This window comes from Natator depressus, chromosome 9 (assembly GCF_965152275.1).
Source record: "Natator depressus isolate rNatDep1 chromosome 9, rNatDep2.hap1, whole genome shotgun sequence".
Taxonomy (NCBI): Eukaryota; Metazoa; Chordata; order Testudines; family Cheloniidae; genus Natator; species Natator depressus.
Window position 1 is genome coordinate 67,364,439 of NC_134242.1, and position 21,874 is coordinate 67,386,312.

Below are 21,874 nucleotides of genomic sequence, written 5' to 3' on the forward strand. Positions count from 1 at the left end.
AGAAAATGCTCTGTGTGGCTAGACAGGAGCATATTCTGAACAGTGTTCATTACAAAGAAATGTATATTCCAGTCTGTTGGCAGACTTATCCCACAGTGGGTTTGAATAAAGATTTAGATAAAAAAGTCTGTCAGAAATGTTACACAGGGCTGAAAAAATCTGTTTGTTCATGGTATGCATAGGTCAAAATCCAATGATATATGCGATCTGTTGTGTGTAACCGGCACACATCACATGTCCACTGCTGTTAAGTGATCTGAGACTTACCTTGTGCTATTTCTACTCCTTTCTGAAGAGCAATTTAGTCATTAACGTTTGCTTGGCAATGAGGTATTGTACTAAAACCTCTTCCTGACTCAGAAGTATGTTTTAATAACATATTTATTTCTGTAATTTTCTGTAAAATCAAAATTGAAAACATTGCAGATATATTTCATAAAGCAATAGCAAATATCCTCATGCTCAATATACTGTGGGTGTGTTACTTTTTAGTCCATTATAATTATTTTAAAAAGAAAAAAGAAAAGGAGTACTTGTGGCACCTTAGAGACTAACCAGTTTATTTGAGCATGAGCTTTCGTGAGCTACAGCTCACTTCATCGGATGCATAGCATATCGTGGAAACTGCAGAAGACATTATATACACACAGAGACCATGAAACAAAACTTCCTCCCACCCCACTCTCCTGCTGGTAACAGCTTATCTAAAGTGATCATCAAGGAGGGCCATTTCCAGCACAAATCCAGGTTTTCTCACCCTTCCCCCCCCCCCCCCCCCCCACAGACACACATACAAACTCACTCTCCTGCTGGTAATAGCCCATCCCTCTTTGAAACCTCTCTTTATAATGCGCATGATAATCAAGGTGGGTCATTTCCAGCACTAATCCAGGTTTTCTCACCACCACCACCCCCCCCACACACACACCCCCCCTCCAAAAACCACACACACAAACTCACTCTCCTGCTGGCAATAGCTCATCTTACAATGTGCACAGCAATAATCCAAGTTTAACCAGAACGTCTTGGGGGGGGGGGGTTGTAGGAAAAAAACAAGGGGAGATAGGCTACCTTGCATAATGACTTAGCCACTCCCAGTCTCTATTCAAGCCCAAATTAATAGTATCCAATTTGCAAATGAATTCCAATTCAGCAGTTTCTCGCTGGAGTCTGGATTTGAAGTTTTTTTGCTTTAAGATAGCGACCCTCATGTCTTTGATTGCGTGACCAGAGAGATTGAAGTGTTCTCCGACTGGTTTATGAATGTTATAATTCTTAACATCTGATTTGTGTCCATTTATTCTTTTACGTAGAGACTGTCCAGTTTGACCAATGTACATGGCAGAGGGGCATTGCTGGCACATGATGGCATATATCACATTGGTGGATGTGCAGGTGAACGAGCCTCTGATAGTGTGGCTGATGTTGTTAGGCCCTGTGATGGTGTTCCCTGAATAGATATGTGGGCACAGTTGGCAACGGGCTTTGTTGCAAGGATAGGTTCCTGGGTTAGTGGTTCTGTTGTGTGGTATGTGGTTGTTAGTGAGTATTCGCTTCAGGTTGGGGGGCTGTCTGTAGGCAAGGACTGGCCTTTCACCCAAGATTTGTGAGAGTGTTGGGTCATCCTTCAGGATAGGTTGTAGATCCTTAATAATGCGTTGGAGGGGTTTTAGTTGGGGGCTGAAGGTGACGGCTAGTGGCGTTCTGTTATTTTCTTTGTTAGGCCTGTCCTGTAGTAGGTGACTTCTGGGAACTCTTCTGGCTCTATCAATCTGTTTCTTCACTTCCGCAGGTGGGTATTGTAGTTGTAAGAATGCTTGATAGAGATCTTGTAGGTGTTTGTCTCTGTCTGAGGGGTTGGAGCAAATGCGGTTGTATCGCAGAGCTTGGCTGTAGACGATGGATCGTATGGTGTGGTCAGGGTGAAAGCTGGAGGCATGTAGGTAGGAATAGCAGTCAGTAGGTTTCCGGTATAGGGTGGTGTTGATGTGACCATCGTTTATTAGCACTGTAGTGTCCAGGAAGTGGATCTCTTGTGTGGACTGGACCAGGCTGAGGTTGATGGTGGGATGGAAATTGTTGAAATCATGGTGGAATTCCTCAAGGGCTTCTTTTCCATGGGTCCAGATGATGAAGATGTCATCAATATAGCGCAAGTAAAGTAGGGGCGTTAGGGGACGAGAGCTGAGGAAGCGTTGTTCTAAATCAGCCATAAAAATGTTGGCATACTGTGGGGCCATGCGGGTACCCATAGCAGTGCCGCTGATCTGAAGGTATACATTGTCCCCAAATGTAAAATAGTTATGGGTAAGGACAAAGTCACAAAGTTCAGCCACCAGGTTAGCCGTGACATTATCGGGGATAGTGTTCTTGATGGCTTGTAGTCCATCTTTGTGTGGAATGTTGGTGTAGAGGGCTTCTACATCCATAGTGGCCAGGATGGTGTTATCAGGAAGATCACCAATGGATTGTAGTTTCCTCAGGAAGTCAGTGGTGTCTCGAAGGTAGCTGGGAGTGCTGGTAGCGTAGGGCCTGAGGAGTGAGTCTACATAGCCGGACAATCCTGCTGTCAGGGTGCCAATGCCTGAGATGATGGGGCGTCCAGGATTTCCAGGTTTATGGATCTTGGATAGTAGATAGAATATCCCAGGTCGGGGTTCCAGGGGTGTGTCTGTGCGGATTTGATCTTGCGCTTTTTCAGGAAGTTTCTTGAGCAAATGCTGTAGATGCTTTTGGTAACTCTCAGTGGGATCAGAGGGTAATGGCTTGTAGAAAGTGGTGTTGGAGAGCTGCCGAGCAGCCTCTTGTTCATATTCCGACCTATTCATGATGACAACAGCACCTCCTTTGTCAGCCTTTTTGATTATGATGTCAGAGTTGTTTCTGAGGCTGTGGATGGCATTGTGTTCTGCACGGCTGAGGTTATGGGGCAAGTGATGCTACTTTTCCACAATTTCAGCCCGTGCACGTCGGCGGAAGCACTCTATGTAGAAGTCCAGTCTGCTGTTTCGACCTTCAGGAGGAGTCCACCTAGAATCCTTCTTTTTGTAATGTTGGTAGGCAGGCCTCTGTGGATCATTATGTTGTTCAGAGGTATCTTGGAAATATTCCTTGAGTCGGAGACGTCGAAAATAGGATTCTAGGTCACCACAGAACTGTATCATGTTCGAGGGGGTGGAGGGGCAGAAGGAGAGACCCCGAGATAGGACAGCTGCTTCTGCTGGGCTGAGAGTATAGTTGGATAGGTTAACAATATTGCTGAAGAAACAGATTGATAGAGCCAGAAGAGTTCCCAGAAGTCACCTACTACAGGACAGGCCTAACAAAGAAAATAACAGAACGCCACTAGCCGTCACCTTCAGCCCCCAACTAAAACCCCTCCAACGCATTATTAAGGATCTACAACCTATCCTGAAGGATGACCCAACACTCTCACAAATCTTGGGAGAAAGGCCAGTCCTTGCCTACAGACAGCCCCCCAACCTGAAGCGAATACTCACCAACAACCACATACCACACAACAGAACCACTAACCCAGGAACCTATCCTTGCAACAAAGCCCGTTGCCAACTGTGCCCACATATCTATTCAGGGAACACCATCACAGGGCCTAACAACATCAGCCACACTATCAGAGGCTCGTTCACCTGCACATCCACCAATGTGATATATGCCATCATGTGCCAGCAATGCCCCTCTGCCATGTACATTGGTCAAACTGGACAGTCTCTACGTAAAAGAATAAATGGACACAAATCAGATGTTAAGAATTATAACATTCATAAACCAGTCGGAGAACACTTCAATCTCTCTGGTCACGCAATCACAGACATGAGGGTCGCTATCTTAAAGCAAAAAAACTTCAAATCCAGACTCCAGCGAGAAACTGCTGAATTGGAATTCATTTGCAAATTGGATACTATTAATTTGGGCTTGAATAGAGACTGGGAGTGGCTAAGTCATTATGCAAGGTAGCCTATTTCCCCTTGTTTTTTTCCTACAAACCCCCCCCCCCCCCAAGACGTTCTGGTTAAACTTGGATTATTGCTGTGCACATTGTAAGATGAGCTATTGCCAGCAGGAGAGTGAGTTTGTGTGTGTGGTTTTTGGAGGGTGTGTGTGTGTGTGTGGGGGGGGGGGTGGTGGTGAGAAAACCTGGATTAGTGCTGGAAATGACCCACCTTGATTATCATGCGCATTATAAAGAGATGTTTCAAAGAGGGATGGGCTATTACCAGCAGGAGAGTGAGTTTGTATGTGTGTCTGTGTGTGTGTGTGTGGGGGGGGGGAAGAGTGAGAAAACCTTGATTTGTGCTGGAAATGGCCTTCCTTGATGATCACTTGATGATCACTTTAGATAAGCTGTTAGCAGCAGGACAGTGGGGTGGGAGGAAGTTTTGTTTCATGGTCTCTGTGTGTATATAATGTCTTCTGCAGTTTCCACGATATGCTATGCATCCGATGAAGTGAGCTGTAGCTCACGAAAGCTCATGCTCAAATAAACTGGTTAGTCTCTAAGGTGCCACAAGTACTCCTTTTCTTTTTTCTTTTTACGAATACAGACTAACACGGCTGTTACTCTGAAACCTATAATTATTTTATGATGGCAGTAGTCACTTTCCATGAGCAGTGCACTGTTGACTTGTCAAAGCTTCCCCCTTTAGAGATCAGGAAATATTGCACTGGGCCATTGCCATCACAGGCAATCATTTCCCCATTTTGATGAAAATCAGTTCTGTGTATGGGTGATGTATGCGGAATGACTTCAAAGCTTATTTAACGTGAAAATCAAGTGTAACCAAGGCATAAATCTTCATAGATATTGGTCTTCATGTCCAAAAGGTTTTGAAAATATTGCTTTGACAACAATAGTGTCTTTCCATTCCAGCTCTTTTATTAACATGACTTGCACAGGCAAGGATTTCTTTACAATTGATTACAGAAAATTAACGTTTCTCAGTTAAGGCAGAAAATAAAGGAAGAAATTAAGAAATGGCCAAAAGAAGATAAATTGCTTTCAAGCCTAACTGACAAGCTATTAAATCCTTGGCACTGGTGACTTCAGCATATCCACTGCCGGCAATAAAACTGGAGCCATGAAAATGTGGCACTGATCAGGAATAAATTTCAGATACATTTGAAAAATCCACTATAAATCTTGACAATGCCTTTGAAATGGGGGTGTTGTAACTGGGAAAGTCTCCCCACTTGAGGGGATGATGGTGATAATATAAATTCTGCGCATCATTATGTACTTCAGATAATTCCAATTAATGCAATGGTGTAAAATTTTCTGTAAAGGCCAAGAAAGTATTCCCACTGGAAGCTGATATTCCTGGCAAAATGAATAGGGAATGTTATTTTTAAAAGTGCATTTTTGTGTGAATTAAGGATGCTGAATAGACAGCCTTATAAACCAAAGTAATCTCTATTGGTGGAAAAAAATAAAACATAGGCTGTATCAGTACAAGCTTCTCATGCTGCTCTAACAATCCTCACTGACCCTGAATTGCAGAAGAGTTACTTTCAGAGGTGAGTCTCCATGTTCTGTAAAGTTCTTCCTAGAGCTGTTTACTGAGAATGCTAACAGAAGTGCTAATTGTGGATGTCATGGTGGTCTGGAGACCTGTTAACTAAACTGAACTGAAACCACCAAATAGCTGGCAGATGGTAATGACTTCCAGTCATCCTGGGCTGAGTTGGATCACCTGAGAACTGGACTAACATTATCTGCCTGTTTTTACATAAGCCATTGAATAGCCATCTGTTCTTAACCTGCCTTTGGTCTTTACAAATCTAGTCTTTGGTGTATCCAGGACATAATGTATCCTGGACATACTGTATCCTTTACCATTCACTGGAGCTGTCCAGTCCTCTTATATTAATTGAGAAGGAATAAATGTGCCCAAAGAGTCAAAGGTGTTAACATAACACAGTCGCTGTTCAACATTAAACAGTTTTAAACAAGGTTTGGGGATTGGTATACAGAGACCTCAGGCTGCTTAGTATCCTGGCAAACACACCATTAAAAATCCTTTTAATCTTGCATTAAAGATACAGAAAAGAAAGAAAATTAGTTAAAGCATTTGAAATGTAAAGTGTTAAATAAGGCTTTCATTTTAACAACCTCCTGTGTTCCCTTTCCCTTTAGCTGGAGAGAGGTTTTAGAAGGGGGGAAAGAAAGCCTTGTTTGAAGTCCCTTAGATTGTATCAAAGATAACTGTGCTTTTTGGGGAAAAAAGAAGTTAGTTGAAAGGGGCTGCAGCAGTCATTGCTGCTGCTGTTCAAGTCTGATCCTGTTTCCCAGAAGACAAAACAAGACAAATGCACACAAAGGGGGAGAGAAAAGAACAGTAAGGATAGAAAATGCAGCTTCCATCTCTGGTGTTGACTTTCACTTGCATCCTCACTGCTGAAAAACACAGGCATGGCACATGGTCTTACCAGCCACTCTGAGACCTAGCAAACTGGTACCAGTATCAAGCCATTTAAGTCACTATATTTTAGCTGCCTCTTTGGTCACAGGCTCGCAACAGTGTTGCTAAATATACAATCTTGGCTGGCTAAGACAGCCTCCTATTAAACAAGGCAAAAAGAGAGAAAAGAAAAAAGGTAGGGAAGGAAAAGGACACCTTCTGTGAGTGTAAGAAGGAGACAGTCTCACCTTGCAGATGGAATTTGGGGTTTAGCTGGAGCTGGTGATGTCGTCTGGTCAAGATACCTCTCAGGATTAGGATGGAAAAAGAAGGTCCAGGGTCTCAAGAGAGGGGCAGCCATGATGGTGAAACTCACTCCTTCCCCTTCTTTCAGTCAGCCAGTGTAGTGGTAGCTTCTGTTCATTAGTCTGTACTTCCCCACAAAACTTACACTCACTTTTTACAGCTGAGCGCACAACTAAGGTAAATGTGTACGCTCCCTGGGATGTAAAGGAAAGTTGTTGCATTGAGCATATTACCACTCGGTATACTGACCAACATATGGGATTTCTCCCCATTTAGATTCCTCAGTACTAAATATTTCATATGCATTGTAACCTTAATTTAGTTATTTAACTGTTACTTTTACAACCAAAAACTGAAAGCCAGATCTGTTTAGCTCAGGTCGGAATATGCTAATATATAATCACACTGCTGTGAAGTGAGGGATACAGCTTCCTTTACCACGTGCAACAAAGAGGAGTTTTTTTCCTAAAATTTCGTGACCGCCAGCAAAATTAAAAAGTTATTTGCAGAGCTCTAATTACCACCCCAAGAACATATGTTAACGGCTTTTCTAATTTGTAAAACAACTAAATTATTATGGGGGATTCACTATCCAGTCCCATTGCCCAACATTTTAACAGCAGAGAGCTTTTTTTCCCCCTACAGTTTGCTGTCAGACAGGGGAGAATGGGCAGAAGAATTTTTCCCTGGAGCAGTTGAACTAGATGGGAAGAAAGGACTGATCTACTAGTTGCAGAATGAACTACCAGAGCTGCAGAAGTATGGGCACTAGGCGAAGACTTTCCAAGCGAGGAGCCTAAAATCAGGTACTGAAATCCATATTTCAGAGCTGAAATAATGAAGCAGATTTTCAGAGGTTTTGGCAGCTCTCACTGAAGTCAAAGGGGAGCTGTTGAGTACTCAGTACTTCTGAAAGTCTACCTTACTTAAATTCTTAACATTTAGGCTACTATCTTTGCAAATTTTGGCTAGGGCTTTCTGTCACTTGAAGGTCAATCTAAATATAAGTTTAGGCAATTCCTTACAATTTTGATTCATGTTTTGCTTACGAGTTTGGAGCTAGGCCTGTGCAAAATGCTTGTAGCAATTTAAAAACACCCCTCTCCTGAAGCTTAAGCCCAAGTTTCCCCTAAATTGTTCATGGTTAGCAAAACTTTTATCTAAGCTTGAGTTGACTAGAAACTCGCCCTTCTAGCATAACTTACTGCTAAATTGAAAAGAAACTCATAAAACAAAACTACTTTTTTGCAAAGCCATAATCACGACCTCTCCTGCAAAGACTTGTGCACATCAGCAACTTTATGCATGTGCATCCCATTATGTTCAATGGGAATGTTCCTGTTCACAGAGTTATTCATATGCATAAGTCTTTGTAGGATCAGGTCCTAATTTAAAAATGAAAATCCAGGCTTGCATTTTTTCTGAAAATGTGAAGGATGTGTGGGTAGTAGTATTCCTGTTTGCTCGTTTCTCGTGAGCTCATTTAATCTTAAAATTGAGGGCATTTTGCGTCTTAACTCTGAAGTTCAAATACTGCTCTGACTTCAATAAGGTGACAAATTTTTTTTAAAGAGGTGAACATTTTAGGCCACTGTGAAGAAGTGGACATTTTCTGTAGCATCTTTGAATCCTATGTGTGTCTCAGTTTCCCCTACATTTTGCATGGCTACCTGGGATGGAGGAAAAGGACTAAGTCTGCTCTGAGGACAGGCTCAGAGCAAGAGGTGGATGTGTGTTGCCTAGCTGTCTGAGCCTGAATGGGTCACGGAATACAAGGACTGGCTGAGGTTGGCTCCATATCAATGGAAAATCTAAGACAACAACGGAAAAGCCAGTCACCAGGATATTGACACCTATCAGTTAACAACCCAGAGGAAGATGGATTTCCTCATCTCTGAGTAGGAAAGCTGGCATAGACCCCAGCTCAAGAACAAAAGAGTGGAAGCCAAAGTGTTGGCTTCTGGAAGGCACTGGGCTCTCACCTGGAAATTGACCTGGAGGCCAGACTTTGGGGGATAGAGAGAGAGAGAGCCTGAACATGAGGTTCAGTACAACTTGGCTGGGGCTCTGTGCTAACCAGAATGGACTATACTTTAACCTTCGTTTCTCTGTGCTAGCCTAAGGACTTCCAGATTCTGTATACCAGATGAACAATAAATGGTTACCTTGTTTTAAAAAGGCTGCCTGTGTCACTGTAAATACTCGCTGAGAGCATTGCACACAGTACAAGGGCTACAGTACAAACTTCCTTCAGGACTCTAGCTTGGCTAGATTCACTGCAGGGAGCCATGAGGAGAGACTGGACACTGTGCCAAAGGCCGTGGGCCTGCCGCTGAGGAACTGTGTGGTTTCTTGGGGCCTGGAGACTGGTGATGGGCTGGAGCATAAATCAGGCTCTGTACCAGTCAATCCTAATATGGTGTAAAATTACGTAGCTCTGAAGTCAATCAAGCTACTCTGACTAAAATCAGATGATGATATGGTCTATCTGTGTGTGTGTGTGTGTGCGTGTATTTTGCTGTTAAAAATTCCTTCTTAACTTTTATTATTGCTAAATTTTGAACAACCAAAAACAAAACATAAACTTAAGAGGTATAGTTACTTCTCTAACCAAAAATAGGCTAGCTAAGCTGTTTTGATCTTCCCTCGTCAATTGCATAATCAGCAAATTAAAACAGTCTTCCTAAGGTTCATTTCAGTTAAAAACAATTTATCTTGCCAGGAAGGCTAGTGGCAAATCAATAGGTCTGCTATCTGACCAAGAAAAATGGATTGTTCATTAATAAAAATGAGTGAAATTTCTACTCCATTATATTCTGTGTGTCTCTTTGATATTATTGCTAATATCCAGTGCATAAAATCATATTTGATTTTACAGAGCATCTGTCATAATTATGTGCCAAAGTGCTCTACAAAGTAACTGGCTGGTTGTAAGTAGTGTAGTGATTGTAAAGGAACAGGTGACATGCTTCACTCAGAGCTAGATGGACTTACACATAGCCTTGTACGAAGGATGGTTCATAAATAGCAGCACACCAGCACTGGGATGCACTGTGATTTGGAGACTGTTTGTTTGCGACACAATGTCTTTGGGGATGGTGCAGTTTACAGCCTGCTTTAGCAGCTGACTCAGCTGTGTTGGCCGGCAAATAGGAATGGAGCTAAAATTCCAGGCATTCCCTTGCTCAACTTTTGCCTCCCTATCTACCATCTCTGCTAATGCTTGTGCGTGCTCAGTCCCAAATAGCCTGAGTAAGGGTGAGATTGGGAATCCTTAGTCCAAATCACAGTTCAGCCCTGCTGTGTTCATAAGGAGCTAACTCCTGCTCTTAGAGGTGTCCGTAGCAAAACTGCCATTGATTTTAAATGTGTTCGTGTTGTCATCTTCTGTTTGCCCAAATCCTATACTTCAAACACAAACACAATTCCCACTGACTCCATAATGGAGTTTGGTCCAAATGAAGACTACAGGACTTGGCCCTCTAGATATCGTTTTGATTTGTACAAAGAAATTTTAGAAGAAGCTGCTCTGCCTCCTCCACAAGAGCTTCATAACCCTCATCAAGGGAGGGCATCTCTCCAACAAGGGTGGTAGATGGAGAATACGTACACTCCCTGCACCATGAGCTTTTGCTCCCACATTCAAGGAAAATATACTGAGCAATCTACCTTTGCCCTTTGAATCATCGTGTACTCCAGATATTAAAGCACATCTCAAACCACAAGAGCCAAGTTCAGCGGATTGCTTTAGCCATCCCAATGTACCAGTGGAGTCTCTGGAAGTGGAAGGTAATGAGGGATGTTTAAAGGGGCTCAGCCCTCCCCATCTAACTGGGGAGCATGGGGCCAGCCAGATTGGAAGTGCACTGAGCACTAGCTCCTGTTGTAGGCTGCCACTGGAATGTACTACGTATGTAGTAAAAACGCAAATTCTATATTCCCTGGACCACAACTAGTGATGGAAAGAATCTATCTACTTTAGCACACCGCTCAGAAAACGCCATTGCAAAGTGACACGAACAGCCAGTAAAAAAAACACTTTTTGCTTTTACTGCAAAGTGAAGTCATGATGTATAAAACTGAACTTAGTGAGGCAACGAACACTGTTGATAGGCCTATTGTAGATCTTTTTTTTTCTTTTTTGTAAACTCCAGGAAGTCTGTCTTTATTACATTAAAACTTTAGAAAACTGATATTTCATGCTACCGTGTGGTGTTCAAGATACCAGTTGCTGAGATAATTGGTTTGCACAAGAATTAGAAGAGAACTTGCATGAGTTCCTAAATTAAAACTCTTCTCTCTTAAAGGAATGTTCTTCAGGGAAACAAAAATTACAGGGAATTAATTAAGCATGAACTATTTACAGGGCACACTCCGGCAATATCCGGCTTTTACTGCTGGGAGAGTTACAATGTTGTAATTCTGGAAAGCTGATACACAGCACTATGGTCTGGTAAGAGCTACTTAAATAAATGATACATTTTATATTAACAATTTTCTTAAGAGTCTTGATAGGTAGAATACCATGTGCTTGAGTCAAAGATCTATGGCCTACCATTAAAATATTTTTCAGGGAATTGGGTGTAACTTTTGAAACACTGTAAGCATCTTTTTCATGTATTATAAATGTTATGCTAGTTTCATAACATTTATAATACATTTTCAGCCAATTGCAGAAGAAGCAATAACTACATAGATTAGTAATCGCCGTTCTGTTTTAAAAATTAAAATGTAAAAGCTTTCTATACTGTTGACAATTTACAGTTATGTACAATTAGCTTTTGAAATGTGGAAAACAGGGACAGAACAGTTGCATGCATCCCTTCTGAGTTAAATGGAAACTTGCAAGTTCCGTAATCAGAGCTTTGTGAGTGCTTTTACTTTCAGAGATCAAAACTGTAGAGTTGAAATACATGCCTTTTATTGTGGGCATTGACCTCTTGTAGTACCTCATAACTCCATGCCTGCAAATGTTTTGCTCTGTAAGTTTTATGCAGCATGTCTTTGTTGTGGAAATATCACAAAAGCAGGACTGGAAGGCTGAAGTCTCATGAGATGCCTCTAAGGTTTCTAGTTATTCCTAGGCTTGCTCTGGTTGCCCGTGAGATCAGGTTTTCTTGCTGCCCTTGGTTGCTTCCACATCTTAACATGGCCAAAGCCAGAAAATACAGCAAAGCAAAAAAATAAGTAAACCCAACTACTTTAAAACCCAAAGGTAGAGTTTGTTGGTCACTACAGGTGGTAGTTGTTCATTGTGTATTACAGTAGCATCTAGTAGTCTAAGCCAAGATTGGATCCCAACATGACAGACATTGTACAGGGAGTCCTCAGACTCGCGATGCCCAACTTACATCGGACACCACTTATGACACTTTTCAATTGACTGCCCGTTTCGCCCCTACAATGTTTGCTTCGCCCTTATGACAAAAGCCAGCCTGGAGAACAGCGCACACATCACATGCTGAGCCTCAGCTAATCACTGATTTCACTCTTCAAGCTTTCTGATTGGCTGAGCCCGGGGCCAGGAGCCAAAAAAACCCACAAGCGGCAAGGCTACCTAACAACAAGCTACCCTGGCTGTGGAAGCCAATCAGACAAGTGACTGCAGGGGGCTCCCCCCCTGCTCCATTCATTATAATGCAACCACAATGTTATTTATAAGCAACTCTGTAAAAAGCAAGAAATTCTGTGTAGTATGTTGCCGGCATTCTGAGCAGCCGCCTTTCTTGCTGCCTGCCTCCTTGGCTGTCTGCCCAGCCTGTGTTGCTGGCATTCTGTGAAGACTCCAGAGAAACCTGCAGCCCAGACTTCAGAGAAGCCCCGAGCCAAGAGCCCTTAGAAAGTTCCGGAAAGTCAAAGCATATGTGATTTTATGTTTGTTTGAATGCTGTTTACCAAATAAATACAATGATGTTGCTACATTAGTCATCTATAATTCATTTAGTACAAAAATCTGGGTTATTGTGGTGAAAATAGTGCATCAAGCCTTGGTTCAGGAACCAATCCCCCCTTTATACCATTGATTCCTATGGGAAAAGCTGTTTCGACTTACGATACAACGCAATTCTGAGGAACGAATTGTAAGTCTGAGGACTCCCTGTATGCTCACACAGTAAAGCAGTCTGTGACCTAAAAAAGAGTACAATCTATGTTCCTGATCCAGCAAAGCATGTAAGCACGTTTTTAACTTTCAAACAGGTGAGTAATTGCTTCAGGGTTAAATAGATATGACCAGCAAAAGCTAAGGAGGAAGTCTTGGTTTTACAAATATGGAACTATACATATATAATATTGTAAAATTTCTTACATAAAAATTATAAACCCTTCTATGGATCGTCTTTTTGGTTTGGTCTTTAAGAAGTTGCCATTGGTTATCTAAACAGACTTTTAAAAAACAAATACAAATGCAGATGAAGTTGACAGTCCCATGAAAGTTGTTTTTCTTTGATTAAATCATTTATGGGAGAATCTATGCATGTTTCCCTAAGATGTCTTTTCCTTGTTTTTCTTATTTTAATTGACCCATTAAAAACATTATTAGCTGGTATAAATTCACTGTCTGCTGCTAGGTTTACAGCCTGACTAAGCAGCACATCACTCAGACTTGGTTCATTCAGACTCTTGTTCCAATGAAGTTGGAGATTAACTAAAGTTCTTCCTTGTCACTTCTGCCCAGGCCAGAGGTGACACTTAATATTTAGGATGATTCTTTCTTATTTCTTTAAAGTTGACTGTTCTTTCCATAAGACAGTTGATCTAAAATGCCTACCCTCCATTTTGTTGCTATATGGGCTTTTTAAAATGCCTGTTGTACTTATCAAGGATGCTAATTTCAGCTTTATGATCCATGCAAGATGTTTTGTGGGTTTTTTCTTTGTTTTTCACATTTGTTCTATGCAATCCATTTTTTGCTTTGGTTTAGTTTCACAGAGTATCTATACTTATAGTAGGCTTCTTATACAATTTTAACTTTCTTTCCTTCTGATATTAACCTCTCTAAAAATGTTAAGGGAAATTAGTTCTGTCCAGGGAGAATTTCTCATTCCTTGGTGGATCTTGTGTGGTTATAGTTACGGCATCATAAATGGCAAAAATAAATTGGAGCAGCTCTAGAAATCAATATACTATATTATTCTCAGCCAGACTCAACATCTCTCAAAAATCTGTGGGTCCAGAGGCTGCAGGGTACTCTTTCCTCTGGCAGAAGCCTTCTGCTCCTTAGTGGCCAGGCCCAGAGTGCACCAAGTTCAAGAGAGACTTGCATTGTCCAGAATGATCTTTGCCTCAGGCCCTGTGTGCAAAGACTCACACTGTTCTGACAGAGTCTTAGGGGACAAAGCTCTTTGTAAACTTTCTTGCATCCAAAGCAATCTGCCTTATAATCGTAGGGTGGCATGGTGGGTGAGGTAATATCTTTTATTGGACCGACTTCTACTGGCGAGCGAGAGAAGCCTTCGAGCCACACATTGTACTCGTAGGAAATACAAATGAGCATGCCGACACTGGACATAATGCTTTCTAGAGACTCTTAAATTACACTGAAATCAAAATGACATTTTTCTGACCTATTAGAATATTTTATACTAAAAATGTATTAAGTCATTGAAATGCAAAATGGAGCAAAATGCTGTATATTGTGACTTAAGATAAGGGCAGCACAAAATATGGCTGTTCATGGACAATCTTTGTTATCACGGTGTATGAGAAGAATGCTACAGTATTAGGTACGGTGGCGAAAACTATAGGTAAGGTAAAGAATAATCTACGTTAATGGCTATTTTTTTTCTAGGCATCTCAATATTATTAAACACACCTCTGTACCTGCTGGGGTCACCCCTGCTACGACTGCTGTGGAGCACTGTCCAGAGGGTTCCTGCAACATTCTGTACCAGGGAGTGGTGGTGTGAGCTTCCCAAACTTTCATCCAAACTGTGAAGCTCTTCTGATTACGTTGTGGCAAGTCCTCCTTCCTCCCCAAAGAAGAGAGGAAGAGTCATCCTCTACAGAGAAATTGTCACTGCTGTTGGGGGGGTAAGGGCATGTAAAAATTGATCAAGCCTAGATCAGTGGATCATTCAGGATTGCCCTGACATTCTGTTCACATCTAAGGGAAAACGTCATCCTCCTTCCCAGCTCCCTTAGTGGCTTGCTTGATCATGATAGTGATCGAACTCTGCAATATTTTATCATTAACTGTCGATCATAGATTTAGCAATGTTAAATAGTGCCTATATTCAGCAGTGGATCAAATTAATGAGATGAGACAGTTGTATGAGTGTGAAAATAAATATCATACTATACAATTAATGAGCTCCAAGTATAATATTTGGGCTAAAACAAGGACTCTGGCTGCACATAGGCTCATACCAGAACAGTATCATCTCCTTCAACTCTTAAGTACCAAAATGAAATGCCCTTAGCCAGGGCCTTCAGTGCTCCAGTCTTGACTTCTCATCACCTTTACGTTCCACAGGACTTGTGGGGTCTTAACATTTAATTTTAATGTCTGTAAAATGGCTCTCTAGGTATGGGGATTTTTCAGTGTGCACTTTACTTTCCGGATGTGGGACATCCATTCTGCTTGCTGGTAATGGGGTTTTGCCTGGGGTTCCCACTGATCCCAATACGAGTAGAGTGCAAAGCTACTTATTGGACCTGGTTCCAAAGCCTAAGGACTAGTCAACAGAAGTCTTTCCACTGACTTCAGTGAACTTTGGCTCAGTCCCTTGATGAACTAATGTCCACCCAGGTCCACATTCAAAGTGCCTAAGCCCTGATTTTGGCTCTTTGTTTGTAGTCTTTTCTGATCTGGGGGGTTCACCCCACAATAGCCTAGAAGGGGTCAGTGAAGCTGGGAAAGGGCCAATTAACTGGATAGACCACAGCTGAGGGGCCTAAGTAATGCCTAAATGATGATGGAACCAGCTGTGAAGGAACAAGAGAGGCTACTGTAAAGCCAGGAAGCTGGTAACAAAAAGGGGCTACAGTGAGGGAGCCTGTAGCCACTCTCTGGACATTTCAGAGGGAAACAGCATGTATCATGAGACTGTGATATCCCAGAAGGAGAGAATTACAGTGACCTGGCTGGAGGGCCAAGTCACAAAGAGATAACGCCCTGAGTTGCAGAGAGGTGGAAGGGCATGCAGATGAGCAGCGGAAGGGGGCGTTAGGCCTAGAAAGAGCTAATCCCTGGAGTGGCTAGGAGGAGGCGTCCTAGTAGTGGACCTGTGACACCCTCTAAACATTTTTAACAACCAGGTTCATCTAAAGAATCAAAACCTGTCAGGGCTTTTAAAATTGTCAGACTGGTTTTGTTTTCATGAAAATAGCAGAATCCTCCATAGTGGTGACAGTACATTCTTTTTCGGTAATCCATTTATTATGCAGCTGTTGTAGGAGCAGCAGTGATCTGTATGCTACGTCAGGTTTCAGAGAAGCAGCCGTGTTTAGTCTGTATCCGCAAAAAGAAAAGGAGTACTTGTGGCACCTTAGAGACTAACCAATTTATTAGAGCATAAGCTTTCGTGGGCTACAGCCCACTTCATCGGATGCATAGAATGGAACATATAGTAAGAAGAGAGATATAAGAGAAGGTGGAATTTGCCATACACTCTGTAAGAGGCTAATTAATTAAGATGAGCTATTATCAGAAGGAGAAAAACTTTTGTAGTGATAATCAAGATGGCCTATTTAGACAGTTGACAAGAAGTGTGAGGATACTTAACATGGGGAAATAGATTCAATATGTGTAATGACCCAGCCACTCCCAGTCTCTATTCATAACATACAGATCACTGCTGCTCCTACAACACTCTGCCCCTTGATCTATGATCATTACAGTAGTTGTTGTCATTGTAGGGCACAGGTGATCTGTTGCAAACAAACCAAACAATCATAACCAGGTGAATATAACTAAAACCGTTACAAGTGACTAAACACCAGATATAACATAAACACAAATGCAAACAATCACAATAATAATAATTGGGAATACAATAAAACCATCACCATCACAATAATTGGGTACATCAACAAACAAAATGAGGCCCAAGTCTGCTGCTGCAATAGCCATTAAACAATAAAAGTCCCTGAGGTCAGGACCTCCTTAAGTACACACAACAAATAAGATTTGTAGGGGTACCACAGTTGTCATGTAAGGGTAAACTGATTTGGAAGATACATAGTAACAGAGAACTTGGTGAAATTGCTGATACTTAAACTAACATTTAGTTGCTAAAATATTGCAGAATTCCCTATTACTAACAGTTGTTTTCAAGGGGTCAGTAGGGGTGGGGGTGAGGACAAATCCAAGACCTGAAAGATGGGGCCCATGAACTACCCTTCAGGGCTTGGGGAAGTACAACCTGGGTGCACAGAGGAAAGTGGAATCAACAATACAAGAAAATGTAACTAACAATACAAATGTATCAATAGAACTCAACAACAAAATGATTATTAGAGAACCTAATAAAAAATAAACCTGATGCATTGGGGACCAAAGTCTTTTGGACAGAGGTAGATGTGATTGATAATTTGGTTGGAGATGGGGAAAGTAGAGAGAGGAAAAGGCATTTACGCTGTCTAGTAGTAGTTTCCCCTCTCTCTGGACCCAATGCTAGCACAGGATACCCACCAGAGACAGACTCAGAACATGGGACACAGAACATGAACACTGAACACAGATTTTGTCGTGACACTATAACCATGGTATTTCTGTAACTCTTCAGCTGGTGCTAGCTCTCCAGATCTTCCGGTTCGGAGGCTGAAAGATAGAAGCCTAGAAACAAATTAGCACAGTGCTCCCACCGTGGCAGACCCTACTTGTTTGAGTTGTCCACGGTGTACCCCTTTTTCCTCTGGGGTTTTATCTATGCCACCTAGGGTTTTTGCTAACTCTGTTGCTTGTGCAGGAGTCCACACAGTCTCTGCCACAGTGTGACCGGTACTTGGGGCTGCTCCGCCTGCTGCAGGCACAGGCCCATAGTTTCGGACCACCCTCCAGACCACCACAACATGGTGTCTGGGGTCCGGCCATCCAGATCTGCGGGATCCAGATCATACCAGATATCCCTGTCCCAATCATCGTATGGTCCCTCACCCCCCTGGACTTTCACCCCAATGGCAGTGACCCGGACTGAATAAGCCCCCCGGACCCTGTTCTCCTGGGCGGACCTCTCCAGGACGAGATCCTTCAGGCAGGTAACTGCCTGGCTCAGAGTGGCGTTCTCTACTTCCACCCGCTCCCGCTCCTCCTCTGCTGCCACCACCTGTACTGCGGCTATAGAGAGGGAAGACGCATGAGCACTAGCAGTCAGAGCCTGCGCCTTCCACATATTCCGTTCCTTCTCCAGCTCATTACATCAGTCCTTGAGTGGATCTATTTCAGTGGCGAGCTGACTCTTTGCAGCTTGTCATTGCCAGCCTGCTGCACAATCCAGTACCGCCTTGTCGGGACCGTATATAAGTACATATTTATCTGACATGAGCTGCAGTTCAGGAATTGTACTCCCAGGTGGAACCACCACTGGCATCCAGGGGTCTGCCCCCTTTCTTTTGGAGCCATTCTAACAACACCCCGGGCAGCACCGCCGCTCCCCAAGAGGGTGTGTTTTCTCGCTTGGGCTGCTTCACCTTTTTCTTCCCCTTGGCCCACAGTGGCATACTTAATAGCGGCGTCCTTTTCTCATTGCAGTGGGTTGCTAGCCTGCCACTTTTTCACACAGGCTCAAGCTGGACCCACTCAAGAGACCACCTGGGGGCAACAGGGGATTCCCTACTCTTGGGTCAAATCCTCCACTAAGCTGCCTGCATTCTCCACCTGTAATGTTACCTGAAATTGGGCCAGCTAGTAAGCTTAGGGGGGACTAATGACACACCAGAGTTTGGCAGAAAGCAGCACATTTACTATACTGATAGCTAAGCTCACAAGAAGGTGGGGCGTGGGGGGAAGCCACTTCACAAGTATTCAAAGAAGGAGAGGAGACAAAAGTGGTGGGAAGTGTAACAGGCCTTTTGAGCATACAGGTTATACAGAGCATACAGATCACTGCTGCTCTGACAACAGCGGCTTTTTGCATGCTCTGATAATGGTCATAATTTTACATGGGAACTGTGGATTCTAGCTACCACAGTATTGTGCAAGTGACATGGGTCATCAATGCCACATCATTTGAGTATAATACTAAAATATAACTCATCACCACTTTTTTAATATTTGAAAAATAGTCATGTGGCATGTACAAGATCAGTTGTTATGACACATTACAGCACAAATCAGTGTTTGACCTTTTATAAAATAATTTTATGCTATACACTGTTTTTATAAGGTTTAATATAGTATCACAGGCTTTAAATCACAAGAGGCTATGAAACTTTGTAAAGAAGATTATAAACCCAGCAGACATTATTAATTTTACACATGCTGGTGGAATATAAAGGATTTCTGAAATTATGAAGCAAAGAAACGGCATCAGAGTAGGTGTAGACTTTATTGAAATGTGGCTATTAAGTTATTTATTATTTAAAAGAACAGATTCCATAATAGTATTTCACAATAAGGATGTCAGAATGGTTGCTTGTAAACTGGCTGAGTATTAGACACTTGATTATTATTTCTCAGTCAAACTAAATTCAGATAGGGGAAGTCTTGGCACTCACTTTCTGCTAATGCTTGATTTTCTGGTAGAGAAAGGAGTTAAGAGCAAAAATTCCAGGCTTCCACATAGTCTGCATAAAAGTTTCTAAGAAACACAAATACCTTATAACTTAGGTTGATAAAAAGTTACACTGAAAGCAGCATGGAGGTTTTGTGTTAATTTTTCCAGCATTTCAACCCTGCAATATTGTGGACTAAAGAACTTGATATCATTGTAGAGCACCTTGAGTGCATTTTTATTATAAATTTGGGGGAAATAACCTTTTTGAAAATTTCTCATGAAAAATAAATGATATTTTTGTTCTTTTTTTTACCTGTTCTGTTACCAACCTTTGAAGGGAGTAGTAATTTAAATCCCTAAAACATCAGTTTGAGGTTAATCCTAATTCATGTTATGTGGCCAAGAGAGAAGCAAACTTCTGATATTAACAATATTGGCCTCAATTATTCAAAATTAATGCAAGTCTCAGATTCTTTCATGCCCCCTTGCAGACATCATTGAGGATGAGGCTAACTGGGCAGAGGTTTCTCAAGGCAATGGGGCACAAATCTTTCATTAAAAAATGAAATGCTGTATGGATGGTTGCTTTTTTACAAAATATGTTCCAGTGCTAGAAGGGGTTGTGTATAATTGACTAGAAATGGCTGAGGAAGTGGTTTCAAATAGCTACTGCTCATGCTCGGTAACATTTTTGAACCTTGTTTACTTAATGAAATCTAAAAGAATAATCTGGGCACATTCTTAAATATGAGCCCTCCAAAGAGGTAGTGGTGTGGGAGAGAAAGTAGTTGGAACTCTGTTGCTTCTGAATGAATGCCTCAGGACAGTACTAATGTGCCACATTTAGGAAGAGGGATGGTGCTGAAATTCTGAACATGGTCATTAAGGATCCCATGGCACTCATTAAGGGTGTGAATTCCGGAGACCATCTACCCAGGTGTTCACTAGGTACTTATATCTGGTCTACCTAAATTAATCTGGCAGTTGCAATTTGTTTAGGCACTTGTCCAGCACTTGTCCTAACCTAGCATAACTGTTCGCTGTTAAGCTGCTGCACTCCACTGCAGAGGAGGGGCCTTGTGAAAGAATAGTTTAAGTGGTGATTGCAGCCTGAGATTTTTAGATGGAAGTAGTTATGTATGTGAGCCATATTATCTAAAGCTTTGTTTTGTATTCTTACCTTCTAAATTTAAGGCCACCTGGCTTCATTTTAAGATTGTATTATTATGATTCAGTGGAGCTCATAAACAATTATATATGATATAGTCCACTGATAATTCCCAGATTGATAGGACTTTGATGCAGAAAGAGAATAGGTTGACAAGACAGTACCTACACAAATCATACATTTTGAGTAAAAGCTATGGATTACTTTGCATGGATGGCATTAGTCCCTTATTCACTATTTCAGTACGAGACTGTTTATGTGAGCGGAAAACCTTGCTCAAAACAATGGAATTTTAAATACACAATTTCTTACAACCATGTATAGTTCTAATGTATGACTTGTTAGGAATTGCAGAACACATTCCCTTGAGTCTAGGTACACAACATTCATAATTAGCTAGTGAAACAGACAAATTATTTTTACTCATGAGATATTATGTGCTTGAGTGTAAATGCAAAACTCAGCAAGTAAAAGTCAGTAACAGACAGGAAACTACTTTCAGTCTTAATCAAATGTATTTGCTTTTTGTTTGCTGCCGGGGAGCCTCTCAGGTATACCTTTTTCTCCTGCAGTGCAACAGTGACCACTTTTCAGTAAGAACAAATTAAATTGAATACAACCATAGCTGCATCAATCAAGCATCTCTGTAAAACTGTCACTTTTTAGCTTGACCCCTTCACAGGCAGTAGACAATTCAGATTATCCAAGCATACATGTTAAGCATTCAGTGTCAGCTGAAATCAGCCAGGGGACTTTGGCCAGCTCTCGACTTCCGGTTATTATCTTTGAGTTTCTACTGATATTTTCAGGATTACATACTTGGGACTTGGTTCAATTTAAAACTGTGTCTGATGTCTCGCTTCTGGAGGATGTTGCTTACTTCTAGAAAGTATTTCCTGAAGAGAACTGGTTGTGTGATAATTATTTTGGGCTGCTATGATTACTTATACTTTCTGCCTTTCAAAGGCCAGAGTCCTAGACCACAATTTTCAAAAGTGACTACTGACTTTTGCTATCTAAATTTTGGATGCTCAAAAGATCACTTAAAAGGGCCTGGTTTTCAGAAAGTACTGAACAGCTACCATCTGAAAAGCAGTCTCCTTTAAAGTGCCCGAAGTTAGGCATTGTTAATTTTTTAAAATCTTAGGCATGGATTTTGTTTGTGTTTCTAGATGTCCGTTGAACTCCAAGGTATGGTGTTGGGAGAGAGATGGTTGGAAATCCCCCAGACAAACAAGATTCTTAATGCCTACCAAAGTAAAGCAACCACAAACAGCAAAGGAGAAAATTGTGTAAACACAAGAGTGTGTCCTTTTATCATCTTTGAT

At 41.8% G+C, this 21,874-nt stretch overlaps 1 long non-coding RNA gene across 1 annotated transcript in view; it reads left to right on the top strand.

The window, feature by feature from the left end:
* The window catches only part of LOC141993559 (uncharacterized), a 293,332-nt gene that overhangs the window by 151,935 nt on the left and 119,523 nt on the right, over positions 1-21,874 (top strand). Inside the window, exon 2 of the long non-coding RNA XR_012640886.1 lies at positions 7,368-7,528. This is a non-coding gene — a long non-coding RNA (uncharacterized LOC141993559). The remainder of the gene's footprint in view (positions 1-7,367; positions 7,529-21,874) is intronic.